General features: G+C 43.1%; 1 protein-coding gene across 6 annotated transcripts in view; it reads left to right on the top strand.

The window, feature by feature from the left end:
* The window catches only part of Kiaa1328 (KIAA1328 ortholog), a 294,152-nt gene that overhangs the window by 17,655 nt on the left and 262,115 nt on the right, over nt 1-14,382 (top strand). The gene's annotated exons all lie outside the window — the stretch shown is intronic.

Here is a 14,382-nt window from a genome sequence, read left to right on the forward strand (position 1 = left end):
ATGTAGAACTCTTGATCCTTCTCTAGCACCATGTCTGCCTGTGTGCTGCCATGCTGAGAATGGACTAAACCTCTGAAACTATAATCAAGCCCCACTTAAATGTTTTCCTTTTTAGAGTTGCTGTGGTTGTGGTTCTCTTCACAGCCATAGAACGCTGACTAAGACAGTGTCATTCTAGCCGTTAGTCTTAGGAAACAGACTTTTATAAAAAGATTTTGTATTGCCCAAACACTCACCTTCAAGTGCTTACTCCCAGTGACCTAATGCCTCACAAGGCCTCACCTTGTAAAATTATTGCCAATTCTCACTGGTAACATAGATTGGGGACCACACTTTTAACACATGGGACTTTGGACAACGCATATTAAAACCATAGCAGTGTTGCAGGGGAGACTCACTGGAACTCTTCAAACGTACTTTTGCTCTGGAATTATCACCACTATAGTAAGGTGCATCTGAGGAGTGTGCCTCCATCCACTATTGCATGATACTCAATAGCTACTTTATATTTCCCAAAGTGGTTTTATATTGATTATCACATGTAATTCTTATTGAAGAATGAGTTTTTCCTTGGCCCTATTTATGTCAGTGTTTACTTTTTTATTAGTATCAGACTTGATAAACTTTGAATTTTATTCTAATATAGAACTCTAGGAATCACAGAAATAAAGTAGAAAGATGATTTTTTTATTTCTTAAAAAAGAATAACTTTTGATTCTAAGATAATTATAGATTTTATTGCAGTTGTTATGAATATAGAGAGACCTTATCCACCCTTTACAGTGTCCAGTGATGGTAATATTTTGACTAACTATAGTACAGTCATAGTATATCTAGGAATCTAACATTCATAGAATTTGTCTGTTATGTACAGAGATCACCAGTTTTACATGTATTCATTGTAGATTTGTTCACAATTACCATAGTCAAATTTCTAAATAGTTCTGTTGCAAGGATTGTTTTATTTTTGTTTTGTTTTGGTTTGTTTTTTGAGGTGCTTGGAATTGACTAGCACCTTGCACATGGTAGGCAAGTGTTATACTACTTTACTTGCACTTAAAAATTATGTGTATATGCACATGAATCTAGGTATTCTTTGAAGCTAGAAAAGAATGGTGATTTCCCTAGACCTGCAGTCACAGGTGGTTGTGATCAGCATGACATGAGTGCTGGAAATGAAACTCCAGTGTTTTGGAAGAGCAGCAAACACTTGGACAATCTGATCCATCATCCCAACCTCAGCACAGATACTTTCTTTCCTACCCACTTCCCGAATCCCAAACTCCTGTTAATCTGTTCTCTATCACTGAATTGCATCCTGTCAGAAAGCTTTATAAACGGGGTCATATATTTTGTGACTTTTTTAAGATCGGTTCTTTCTCCTTGGCATAGTTCTTTGAAGCCATTCCAATTGTGTTGTAGTATGTTTTCATTTTTGTTGTATTCCTTTTGGTCTAGAGGTGCTAGATTGGTCATCTACTGGAAAACACTGGAGTGCTTGTCAGTTTTGACGGTTTTAAATGTAGTTGTTATGAACATTCAAGTATAGGTTTTTATATGCACATGAAAGTTTGATTTCTTTGGGATTAAATGTGTTTGGTTTTATAAGAAACCACATTCCAAAAAAGGTTGTAGCATTTTATATTCCCACCAACAATGCAATAAATATAGGTGTTCTGAATTCTAGCTTCCAGATTTGTATATTTTAATTTTAGGAATATCATGGGCATTTAGTAATGTCTAGGTTAATTTTTCTTTCTGTAATTGTCAATAATAATGGAAATTATTTCATGTTCTTATTCCTGTCTATATCTTCACTGGAACTGACTGCATTCCTCTGGCCATATTGTACCAGAATGTTTAGACATTTTTTTTCTGAGTTTGAGATTGTATATATGTTCTAAATATAGATCTTTTGTTGAATGTGTAGTGTAAAATACTTTCCTCTGTCTCTGTGGCTTGCTTCATTATCCTCAGGATCTTCCATAGTCTAAACACTTTTAACCTTAACTAGATGAGCATGTCATTTTTTTTTCTTTTTTAGTCAATGATCGATTTGAGTTGGTTTTTGTATTACTAAGCATGTCTAAGTTGAGATTTTTTTATTGATGTCCACTTACACCAGTGCAATTTATAGAAATCTTTTTTATGTTTCTGTTAGAAATCAATAGGAGCATATTTGTATGCCCTTTCTGGGTTCCTATTTTGCATTGCTCTGCCTGCCTGTCCCTCAGCCTTTATTACTGTTCATGTATAGTATAGAAAACCTTAATACTGAGTAGTGACTCTTCTCACTTTGTTCTTACTTTTCAAAAAGAACAGTGATAGTCCTTTCTGTAATAATTTTGACACAAGCATGTCAATGCTGGTAAAGCAAAAACAAAAAACTCTACTTGTAGGGAAAAGGGGCTGGCTAAAAAAACCCACCCTGACCCTGGAGCCCAGAACCAGGCAAAGAAATACAGCCTGGGTTTGGGACCTGAGCCAGAAAAATGAACTAAGGAAACATGCCCTGACTCTGAAACCAGTATCAAAGAAACACTCTTGGTCCCTAGAATCAGAGTCAGTGAAAGAAATGTGCCCTGGTTTTAGAATTAGTGTCAAAAAGCTAAGTAAGGCCAGTGAAAGAAGCACAGTTTGGCTCAAATTAGAGCCATCTCTGCCCCTGGCCAACTGACTTGTGAAACCAACCACTCACAGAGAAGGACAATAGAATCCTGGCCCTGGGGCCCAGGACCAGGGAAATAAACACAGCCTGGGTTTGGGATCTGAGCCAGAGAAATGAACACTTTATCCCCAAACCCAGAACCAAGGAAACATGCCCTGACTCTGAAACTAGTGCCAAAGAAACACTCCTGATCCCTAGAATCCGAGTCAGTGAAAGAAATGTGCCCTGGCTTTAGAGGCAGTGTCAAAAAGCCAAGAAAGGCCAGTGAAAGAAACACAGTTTGGCTCTGAAATCAGTGCCATCTCTGTTCCTAGCCCTCAAAACTGGCCAATCCCTGGGCAGAAATCTAACCAATCACTGCTTGATTCTGCCCCCAAGACATCCTATTTATAAACCTCCCTGGTTGGGTGTGAAGATCTTCGTTCACTGGTGTAGAGAAGATCCTTGCTGAGACATCTCTTAGTGGCCAGAGCAAGGAGGAGCTGAACTGAAGATTTTTGCTGAGACATCCCTCAGTGGACAGAGCAAGGGACAGCTGAAAGAGCTGAAAAAGTAACACTTTTCTCCAGAGCTGGAGGAGATTGCTACGTTTCTGCAGGGGTTTCCCCTTTTGCAGAGTGAAGCAAAAGAAGCAACATCTTAGGCCAGAGAAGCGAGCGCTGCTAAGAAGCTCAGCTGTAGCGGCTCTCCAGGAGAGGAGCAGGATTGCTATATCGTACGGGGAGACCATCCCCAGTCACACTAGGTAGAGCCTGATTCCTGAAGAGTCAGGATACCCTTCCCTGTAGAGCTGTCCTGGCAGCGCCAGGCCTGACTCTCCTGAACAGTCAGGATACCCTTCCCTGCTGAAGCAGTTCCAGGCCTGACTCTCCCCAGCAGTCAGAAAAACTTCCCCTCCAGGGCAGAGCTGCCCCAAGTGGCTCAAGGTATCCAGGATACCTCGCCCTCCAGCCGTCAGAGTTGTCCTAAGCGGCTACCCTCCAGGGCTGCTGTCTCATCACAGCTCCAGCCATCTCCTGACTCCCAAGTGGTCAAGCTACCTCTTCCAAGAGTTGCACAACTCATGTGGTTGGTGCCTAAATCTGGGACCAAACTCACAGAGTTCCTACAAATTTACTTACACTACTGACATACTAGCAGGTATTTCATTAAACTATAGATCAATGTTTAGGAAGAACTAAAAATCTTTGCTGTGTTGTATCTTCCCATCCATTAATGTGGTTATTTGTTGCTTTGACGACACATTAACAAATGATAATAAAGGAACCTCCCTTTGGATTAGTTTGACCAAGAATGATGCCCAGTTTGAATTGTCCCCTTCTCTTCCTGTGTCTTGTCTGACTCAAAGAAAGGGCTTTGCTCTGTACTGACTGAAGCGCACAGAAAATGTGGTGTGGGAAAGGATCAAGGTGTTCCCTACAGAGCTCTTAGCAGAGCTTACAAGGAAAGGGGTTACTTTACTGACTCCATAGGATTCGGAATTCCAGAATAAGCACTCAAAATTGCAAAAATATGTCATCAACTTATATCACATATTGCTTCCAATATTTATGGGATATTTGTTTTGTTTAAGGTTGTTTTCAATGTTTTGGCTATTTTTTGTGAATGATTACCACAATGCACATGTACATTATCCTGGGTTGGGGCATGGAAAACTGTATAACTTAAGGTTAAGGCTATATATACATCTAGCTTAGGTTGTAAAAACTGATTCCATGGAACATCTAAGGCACAGCAAGTTTGGTTTCGTTGTTCTCTTAAAAGCAGGCTAAACTTCAACAGGCTGAGCAAACAGTAAGATAGCAGGCCCAGTACATAGTCTTAAAAATGACCTCAAGGCATGTTATTAACTTTGCTGAGGTCCAGCAAAAGTTCAGTCTCTTTGGGCTCAACAAATATTTTCAGAAAAATCTATCACAGTATGTCTCCAATTACTTAGATGTTTAATTTCTTTAGGAGCTGTTTTTAACTTTTAGGATGTAGATCTTGTACAAGTTTTCTCATATTTACACATAAATATTTAATCTTTAGGAGCAATTGTTAATAGTAATTTGGTTTTTGTGGTTTTTTTTCAGAATATATAGACATGTAATTGAGCTTTGTATTTCTATCTTAATTCCAACAACTTTTGTGAATTTACTGATAAATTGTAAGGGTTTGGCTGTTGATTCTTGGGATTCTTCTCTGTCCACAGTCATACCATTTACAAATAGAGACACATGTATTATTTTCTTTGCAGAAAGTGTATTTTTCTTCCTTTATGGTTCTGGCTCAACTTTCAGTGCTATGTAAATAAGAATGGTGAGAAATGACACCTTTGCAGTTTTTTGATGTTAGGTGTGATGTGTTCAGTTTGCCATCAGTAATGTTGACTGTAGATGTGTTTTTAGGTACCTTATGGTATTGAGGAAGTTTCTTTCTATTTCTAGCCCCTTTTCTTACTTCCCTTTTTAAGAAATGGAATTTCACTGTGTTGCCCAGTCTTGCTCCAAATTCCTGAGCTTCTGCACATCACTAGTTCCTGCCCAATTCCTAGTGTTTACTGTGATTGCATGCTAGATTTTCTTAACTGCTTTTTTCTGTGTCAGTTAGTATACAATCTTTATCCTATAATGTTGTGGGTTATAGTAACTGAATTTTGCATATTGAATTATTCTTGCATACCTCTTGTAAGTCTTGTTAGGATTATTTTTATGTATTAAACAGTTTGATTTGCTCTTTTGAATTTTTATAGCAAATTTCATGAGAGGAATTGGTCTAAGTTTTGTGCTTTCGCACTTTTACTTTGATTTGTAGCATGGTCATGGTAGCCCCGTCGTGTATATTAGCAGTTTCCTCCCTTGTATTTTCTGGAAGTGTAGGAAATTGGTGTTTGGTTGGTATTGACTATAGGTTTTAGAGATTCTCTCTCTCCCCCTCTCCCTCTCTCTGTATGTGTATACACACACACACACACACACACACACACACACACACATGTCTGGCTGGAACTTGCAATCCTCTTGCCTTAGCCCCCTAAGTGCTGGGATTACATACATGTGCCATCAAGTCTGGTTTGAAGTGGTGTTAGTTCTTAAATATTTGTTAGTATTCTCCAGCGAAATGGTAAAGGTCCAAAGATTTGCTTTTAAAGAATTTTTAAATTAAAATTTTAATTTATTTAATAGTTTTAAGATTATTCATATTGTCTATTTTATCTTGGTTGAACTTAAGAGTTTTTAGGGTATTTTTAAATGATATCTTATTTTCATTCTATGTGTACGGGTGTTGCCTGCATGTATGTTTTTGTACTCCTTGTGTGCCTGATGCCCATGGAGACCAGAAGAGGGCATCAGCTTCCTGGAACTAGAGTTAGTGGGGAGTCTGAGAATGATGAGTAGGGTCCTCTACTCTTAACCTCTGAGCCATCTCTCCATCCCAAGGAGTTTGTAGTTTTTGAGAACTGTTTCATTTCTTCCAAGTTAGCAAATTTGTGAGCATAAAATTAATAGTATTCTTTTACTGTTTTTACTATCTCATTAATGACCACAGTATCTGCAATCCTTCATTTCTGACAGTAGTGATTTGAACCTTCTCTCTTTTGTCTTTGCTAGCCTTATCAATTTTATTGACTTTCCAGAGAACCAGATTTTTGTTTGATTGATTTCCACTCCCCCATGTTTCTGTTCTCTATTTCACTGATTCTTTAAATTCTATTATCTGTGTTATTTCCCTTCTTTTTATTGCTTTGGATTTATTTTTCCCTTCTTTCCATTTACAGAGAACTTAGAAATTGTGTATATTTCTCTTAATTTTAGCAGTTTAGTGTTGTAAACTTTTTCTCAGCATGTTTTCACTATGCCCACATGATCTACTGTATTTTCATTTTATTCAGGTCTGTGCATGTTTTATAATTTTTTTGACATTTCCTGTTATACATCTCCAGGAGTTTAATGATTTTTCTATTGTTTTTCTTTTATCAACTCCTACTTTTGTTCTATAATGGTCAAATAACTATTTTTTCCATGTACTTCTTTTATTTATTTTTTTTAAATGTTATAATTAATTTAATTTTACATATCAGCCACGGATTCCCCTGTCCTCCCTCCTCCTGTCCCCTCCCCCCAGTCCACCCCCCATTCCCACCTCCTCCAGGACAAGGACTCCCCTGGGGATTCAGCTCAGCCTGGTAGATTCAGTCCAGGCAGGTCCAGTCCTCTCCTCCCTTCACCCAGGCTGAGCAAAGTGTCCCAGCATAGGCCCCAGGCTCCAAAAAGCCAGCTCATGCACTAAGGACAGGTCCCAGTCCCACTGCCTGGGGGCCTCCCAAACAGTTCAAGCTCATTAACTGTCTCACTTATCCAAAGGGCCTGATCCAGTTCCATGGGGGCTCCTCAGCCATTGGTTCACAGTTCATGGTTTTCCACTAGTTTGGCTATTTGTCCCTGTGCTTTTTCCAATCATGGTCTCAACATGTCTGCCTCATACAATCCCTCCTCTCTCTCGCCGATTGAACTCCCAGAGCTCCCCGTGGGGCCTGGCCATGGATCTCTGCATCCACTTCCATCAGCCATTGGATGAGAGTTCTGTCACGACAGTTAGGGTGTTTGGCCATCCGATCACCAGAGTAGGTCAGTTCGGGCTTTCTCTTGACCATTGCCAGTAGTCTATTGTGGAGGTATCTTTGTGGACTTCTGGGGACCTCACTAGCACTTTGCTTCTTCCTATTCCCATTGGGGTCTTCATTTATCATGGCATCTCTTAAAAACAACATTTTGAGGTTTCATAGTCTAGGATGTGGTTGCTCTTGATGAATGTCCAAGAGGGCTTTAAGAACACTTGTAATTTTAAGTCTTAGCTTGCAGTGAGGAGCTCTTTTTCTTTGTTTTATTTTCTTGGTGTCTTTGTTTAGTCATGTTGCATGTAACTAACATTTCATCTTTGTTGTTAACTCCTTGTACTGAAGAGAAACTTTCCTCAGAATGCTCGAACTGGTTAAGAGCACTGGCTGTCCGGTCCACCAGGCCTTCTCCGGGGATGTCTTCTTTTCCCTGTTTATGTAGCACGTCAGTCCAGGCTACTCTCTGCCTTTGTTTCCCTCTCTGCCTCTGGTTTTCTTGGAGCTGACCTTTTCTTACTATTTGAATGTTCTCTTTCCTCCGCTTAGGCTTTGACTTCATGTCAAAGCATCTCTAGGTAAGTGTATTCTCCTCGTTCACCACAGTCTCTGTGCCTATGCCTTTGTGATAACTCTGTTTGTTCTTTCTGCCTGGGTTCTGATACCACATACAGGGCTGTCCACTGAGTGTTTGTCCTTCTTAGCTTCTTATTGTCTGATACCCTGTTTCATGTTAATTAGGTATGAGTACTGTGTTGGTTATATTTATTAGCACCTGCCTCCAAATGCTGCAAAGATCTCCCATCATACTTGGGATCTAGGTCTCCATGCTAGCTCACCATCATCTCCAAGTTCATCTCACCTTACTTAGGTCCTGGTACAGCATATGTGACTGGCTTTCTCCCCACGATGCTCTTCTTACCTACCTGAGTCTCCACCTCCTACTAGACCTCTTTTACATCGCCTTGGGCTCCGGTCCCCTGCTCTGAACAACCCCTCTGTGCAGATGTCATCATTTACTATTCAGACTCTTGGGCCAGCTCTGCCACGTGACATGCGTTCTGCAGCCGCCACTGCCACTGGCCATCTTACTCCCCCCTTGAGTAAGGTCTTCTCAAATATTAGAGATGATTCTTCCAGGTCTATGGGTCTATATTGCTGTCTGAGAACCATCAATTGAACGGTGGAGATCCTCTCTTTGACAAACCTGACTAATGCATTAACTATGCAAGGCCCACAAGTTAAGGCCAAAAATAGGAAGACGAAAGGGCCAGCCAGAGCAGACAAGAGAGTGGTCAACTAGGGAGACCAGTTAACCAGGGACTGATACCATCTCTCATTTTGTTGCCTCTTGAGTTTCCTGTCATGCAGCCTCTTTCTCAACACAATCATGGAATCACTAATGACTCCTGAGTAGTTGGTATAAAAACAACACACTTCCCCTAGGGCCAAGCGTAGACCTCCTTGTTGAAAGAATAGTAAGTCCTCTTCTTCTATTCGGAAGGACCACTTCAGCTGAGGAGGAGAGGGACTCTTCTAAGTGGGTGATAGATTTATCTAGGGTGGCTATATCTGCATCTCTGGCCATGCTCAGAGTCCTATAATTCTGGTCTTTGAGAATGAGGGCTGAAGTCTTGGTACCTATGTCCCTGGTTAAACCTAGGCCTAGGAGGGAAGACACCAATATGGCTGTGAAAACTTTCCATTTGGTTTGCTCTGGTGGTTCCAGTTGGTGGAGAATTTCTTTTTCAGGGTAATAGGCTATTTTAGGGACCAAATGTACTAAGACACAGAAACCCTGAGTGTTAATTAAAACTTGAGCGTACGCAGGGGGTCAAACCTGTAGTGCAAGCCCACCAAGCATCGTCTGGGGGAATTAAATATCCCATCTCCAGTGGACTGAGTCTCATTGCAAAGACTGACATAATTTGGTGGGGGCCACCTATGCAGAGGTCATTTCCTGTCACAGACCATAAGGCGAGCCTCTCTTTGCCTGAATATTGCCATCTGCATGACTGGGTGTCAGAGGAGTCCATATAGTCTCCCATTACTGCAATTCCAATGTAATAGGGGGGTTTGTGTCCAGGCAAAGCTAGCAGGTTTTAATGAGATTGGGCTTTGAGCCATTTAAAATTAATAGATAGCTTTTAGAAGGTTTAAGAAGGGTCCTGGATTGGGGAGTAGGTCCGTGGGGGCAGTTTTGTCTGTTAATGGTAAGGTTTTTAGTTTTCGTGGGCCTCAGGGTGGGGGCAAGCATGGGTCTGGTTGTGTTTATTACCTTATTGGGGTCCAGGGGCTGCAATGGTTGTAGGGGCTGGGCATGTAATTGTAGGGTGAGTAATGCTCCCATGTCAGCAAGTGCCATTCTGGCCTTGTCATATAGCCTTAAACTCCAGTTTTTTCTTGATGTCCAACTAGATGCCTTTTTGCCATCATCAGTGAATCGAATCAATACTGTGTTGCATGGCCCCTTTCCATCACTCCCAGGGTGACAGGCTGGTTCATATGCCCTATTTACTCTGATAAGGTCTCCAGTCTTTGGGGCCTTCCACCTGTGGAGACAACTCCACGAGGCACAGAAATAGTCACTTGTTCCACAAAAGTCTTTTACTGGGCCTTAGTTCTATCATGTCCAGGGCAAACATAGAAATGGAAACAATGTTTTTGAATAAAGGAGTCAGTATAGTTGTGCCCGTGTAACACCCGGTTCACCATTTTGATAAAAAGTACCCCCAAGTCAAAGTACAGGTCAGGAAACCAGGTCCCTAAGGGGCAGAATGGGAGGTCTGATTTAGGACCTCCCCCGAGTCTGTATTGATGACCTTCCAAGTGAGGTTAAAGGGCTGATGAGGGTTTTGGCGCCCTGTGGGAGCCTAGTTGGAAAACCCCAGCAGACTTGAACTAAGGAAACCAAGAGAGCATAAAAGCAAGCCCATTACTTAGCTGTGCCGGTGACCTTCTGGATTCTCAGTTTTAGAGGGTCTTGTGGATGTACAACTGCCCTCCAAAGTTCAGGGTTGACTTCCTCTGGAGCATAGTCCTCAGGGTCTGTGTGCAGGTCCCTCAGGCTTCACATGGGCGTGGTGTATCCAGGTGGAGAACCCATCCACTTTGACAGCTGTGGGTGTCATCAGGATGACAGTGTAGGGTCCCTTCTATCCAGGTTCCAAGGTTTCTTTTTGGTGTCTTGATGATCACCACGTCCCCTGGCTGAAATCTGTGAGGCATGGGAGGTGGTGCCTTCTCATAGACTGCACATAGCTGAGGCCAAAGCTGTTTCTGCACCTGGAACAAGACTTTTAGGGAGGGAAGAAATCTTTGATCATCAAATTCAGCAAGTATTTCAGCTTTTAGATTAGGCAGTAAGGGTGGTGGTCTAGCATACATGATTTCAGATGGTGTTAAACTTAAGGTGTAGGGAGAGTTCCGAACCTGGTAGAGAGCAATGGGACGGAGAGATACCCAGTCACCACCAGTCACGAGAGTTAGTTTGGTTAATGTCTCCTTTAAGGTCCGATTCATCCTTTCTATCTATCTTGAACTTTGGGGGGCGATATGCACAATGAAACTTCCAATTTGTCCCCACAGTTTTAACTAGCTGTTGTGTTACCTGTGAGATAAAAGTGGACCCATTATCAGACTTTAGGAGAGTAGGGAGGCCATACCTGGGGATAATGTCTTCCAGTAGCTTCTTTATGACTACCGTGGTGGTCTTCCTCTTAATAGGGTATGCCTCAATCTACCCTGAAAAGGTATCTCTAAACATCAATAGGTACCTATGGCCATAGAGCCCAGGCTTAACCTCAGTGAAATCAATTTCCCAATTGGCTCCAGGCTTTCTTCCTCTTTCTCTGCCCCCCATTGACGCTCCTGTGCCTGATTTAGCATGTCGGGCAGTGGGTTATGGCTTCCTCCATTTTTGGTCTTAGGTCGAACACCTTGATGTGTGCTCTTCTTAGCAAGTCTTGTATTTTCCTTTCCCTCAAATGGGTACTCTGATGTATCTGATGGACTAATTGGCTAGGAAAGTCTGAGAAGATAATCTGCCCATCAGGAGTCCTGTATCCTCTTTTCAGGCATTGGTGCAAGTTCCAGTTCTCCAAAATTCCTTCTTGGTATAGATGGGGTTTTCGGGCAAGGTTGGGGCTGCTAGTTTAGGCAGTTTGACTGTCAGGGTGGCTGCCACCTGGAGGGCTGCTTCTTGAGTGGCTGCATCTGCCCCTTGTTTCCCTTAGAAACAGGGTCCTCTCCTTTCTGATGTCCTGTGCAGTGCCCAACAGCCACTTTTCAGGGCGGCCGTATGGCTTTCAGGAGATTCAGGATCTCCTGTTTGATCTTGGTAGTCCTTCCTTTTGCCATCAGGAGACCTCTTTCCTTGTAGATGATGCCATGGATATGCACAGTGGCAAAGGTGTATCGACTGTCTGTATTTATGTATTGAGTCTCTTCCCTCACCTCATCTGTAAGGCCTTGGTTAGGGCTATTAGTTCAGCCCTCTGGGCAGAGGTACCTGGGGGCATGGCTTCTGCCCAGATGATTGCCTCTTCTGTAGTCATTGCTGCCCTGCATGCCTGTTGCCATTCTTGATGAAGCTATTACCATCCATGTACCAGGTGACTTTGGCTTTCTTTAAAGGTCCGGCCTTGTTCCCCATAGGTGGCTCAAGATTTTCTGACAGTCATGTAGAGAGCCACCCAGGTCCAGGTCTGGGAGCAGGGTGGCTGGGTTTAGAGCACTACTGGAGGTAAATTGGACTCGAGGGGATTTAAGAGCAAAGCCTGGTAGTGAGTCGGCCTGGCATTGGTCAGCCATCTATCAGGTGGATGTTTGAGGACCCCTTCTATAGCATGTGGTGCGGTTACTATGAAGCCTGGCCAAGAGTCAGTTTGTCTGAATCCTTAACTAGCAAGGTGGTGGCTGCCATTATATGGAGGAATGGGGGCCATCCCATTGCCACTAAATCTAGCTTCTTTGACAAATAGGCCACTGGCCTCTTCCAGGGTCCGAGAGACTGGGTTAGGACTCCTTTGGCTACCCCTTTCTTTTCTTCCACGTGTAGGTGAAATGGCTTTGTGACATCTGGCTGGGCTAATGCTGGGACCTCTAGCAAGCCTGTTTTCATTTTGTCAAAATCCCCTTCCATTCGTTTAGTCCACCCTAGTGGAGCCCTTCCCTGGTTGCTTCGTACAACAGTTGGGCCAACTTGGCAAACCCGGAAATCCAGAGCCTACAAAATCCAGCAGACCCCAAGAACTCTCTTACCTCCTGGTGATTGGTGGGCTGGGGTAATCCTTAGAATAGTCTCTTTCCTTGCCTCTGACAGCCACCTTCTTCCTCCCTTGGAAATGTATCCCAGATAGGTTCCTTTTTTGGCAGAGTTGGGGTTTCCTCTCAGACACATAGTACCCCACATCCCCAGGGTTTGGAGCAGTTCCTTGGTAGCCATCCTGCAGGCCTTCAGATCATTATGGCTGTGATCAGGAAGTCTGCATACTGCTATAAACTGACATTTGGGTGGACCTGTCTATACTCACCCAAATCCTCATGGAGGGATTCATCAAAGATGGTAGGGAAGTTCTTGAATCCCTGGGGGAGCCGTGTCCAGGTCAGTTGTCCGTTGTGTCCCTTATCTGGGTCCTGCCATTCAAAGGCAAAGAGAGACTGGCTGACTGGGGCCAGAGGCAGGCTGAAGAAGGTGTCCTTAAGGTCCGGAATGGTATAATATACTTGCTGGGGGTGTTGCTGAGGAGGATGTAAGGGTTGGGGACGGAAGAATGGATGTCCTCAACCACCTTGTTTACCTCTCTTAGGTCCTGTACAGGCCAATAGTCATTGAAACTTGTTTACCTCTCTTAGGTCCTGTACAGGCCAATAGTCCATCCCTTTCCTGTGTCCACCAATCTTTAGGTAGTCTGTGAATATCAGCTCATTCCTGTGGCCCCTTGTACCCGTGATTGCTTTTGGGACATTTTGCCCAGAGGTTGTTTTAGAATGGAGTGGTGTGCTCCTATGTCTACCAGAAAGTCAGTGGGCCTCCTCTGTAGCTAAGTTTTCCTGCCTGGCCCACAGTCAGGACAAATCTCTGTCACTCGCCAGTCCCACAGCCTCTCAGACCCAACCAAGTAAACACAGAGACTTATATTGGTTACAAACTGTATGGCCACGGCAGGCTTCTTGCTAACTGTTCTTACAGCTTAAATTAATCCATTTCTATTAATCTATACCTTGCCACGTGGCTTGTGGCTTACCGGTACTTTACATCTTCCTTGTCCTGATGGCGGCTGGCAGTGTCTCTCCCACCCAGCTTCCTGTTCTCTCAATTCTCCTCTCTGTCCCGCCTATACTTCCTGCCTGGCCACTGACCAATCAGTGATTTATTCATTGACCAATCAGCAACACATTTGACATACAGACCATCCCACAGCACTCCTCTCCACTTTTAGGGTTACCCAAGGCTTGGGGAGGGGCGCCACCCCGTCACCTACTGTCGGGGACCAGCCAGACCTGTCAAACAGTCCTTGAAGGCTGGAGTAAGGATTAAGAAATACTAGATATGAAAAATAGAGATATAAAGGCTAACGCCTATTGTAATAGACATAAAAGAAAAAGAGACACAGAATAGCATTGAGAGGGCTCTGGGTCAATACTACAGTCACCCTGAGTTTATTCCTCATAGGCTTTTTTATACACCAGCAAGGAGAGAGGCAAAAGACCTCCACCCCCAAGGACAAAGTACAGACAAGTGTAAGTACTTCCTTAATTGTCAAAATATCTAGTAGCCATGCCTTATAGCAAAATATCCTGTAATTTGGCCTTGAAATATAAGACACCTGGTGACTACTCCTTTGACCAAAACATCCTATTACCTAGCTCTGAGGAGCTGGACATCTGGCAACCATGCCCTTGGCCAAACATCCTGCCATACAGCCTTGGAGAGCAACACAAACTCTGACTCTCTGACCTTAAGTCGAAATGGAAATAAACCACAAGTTGGGATCTTTGTGGGCACCCACACCCTTCAATCACTCAGCTCTCCTAGCTCTAGTACCTTTGTCCCCAAGTCCTGTTGTTCAGGGCATTCATTCTTCCAGTGTCCCAGCTTCTTGCGGTAAGTGCA

Source organism: Peromyscus californicus, unplaced genomic scaffold (assembly GCF_007827085.1).
Source record: "Peromyscus californicus insignis strain IS unplaced genomic scaffold, ASM782708v3 Scaffold_17__1_contigs__length_78620276, whole genome shotgun sequence".
NCBI lineage: Eukaryota > Metazoa > Chordata > Mammalia > Rodentia > Cricetidae > Peromyscus > Peromyscus californicus.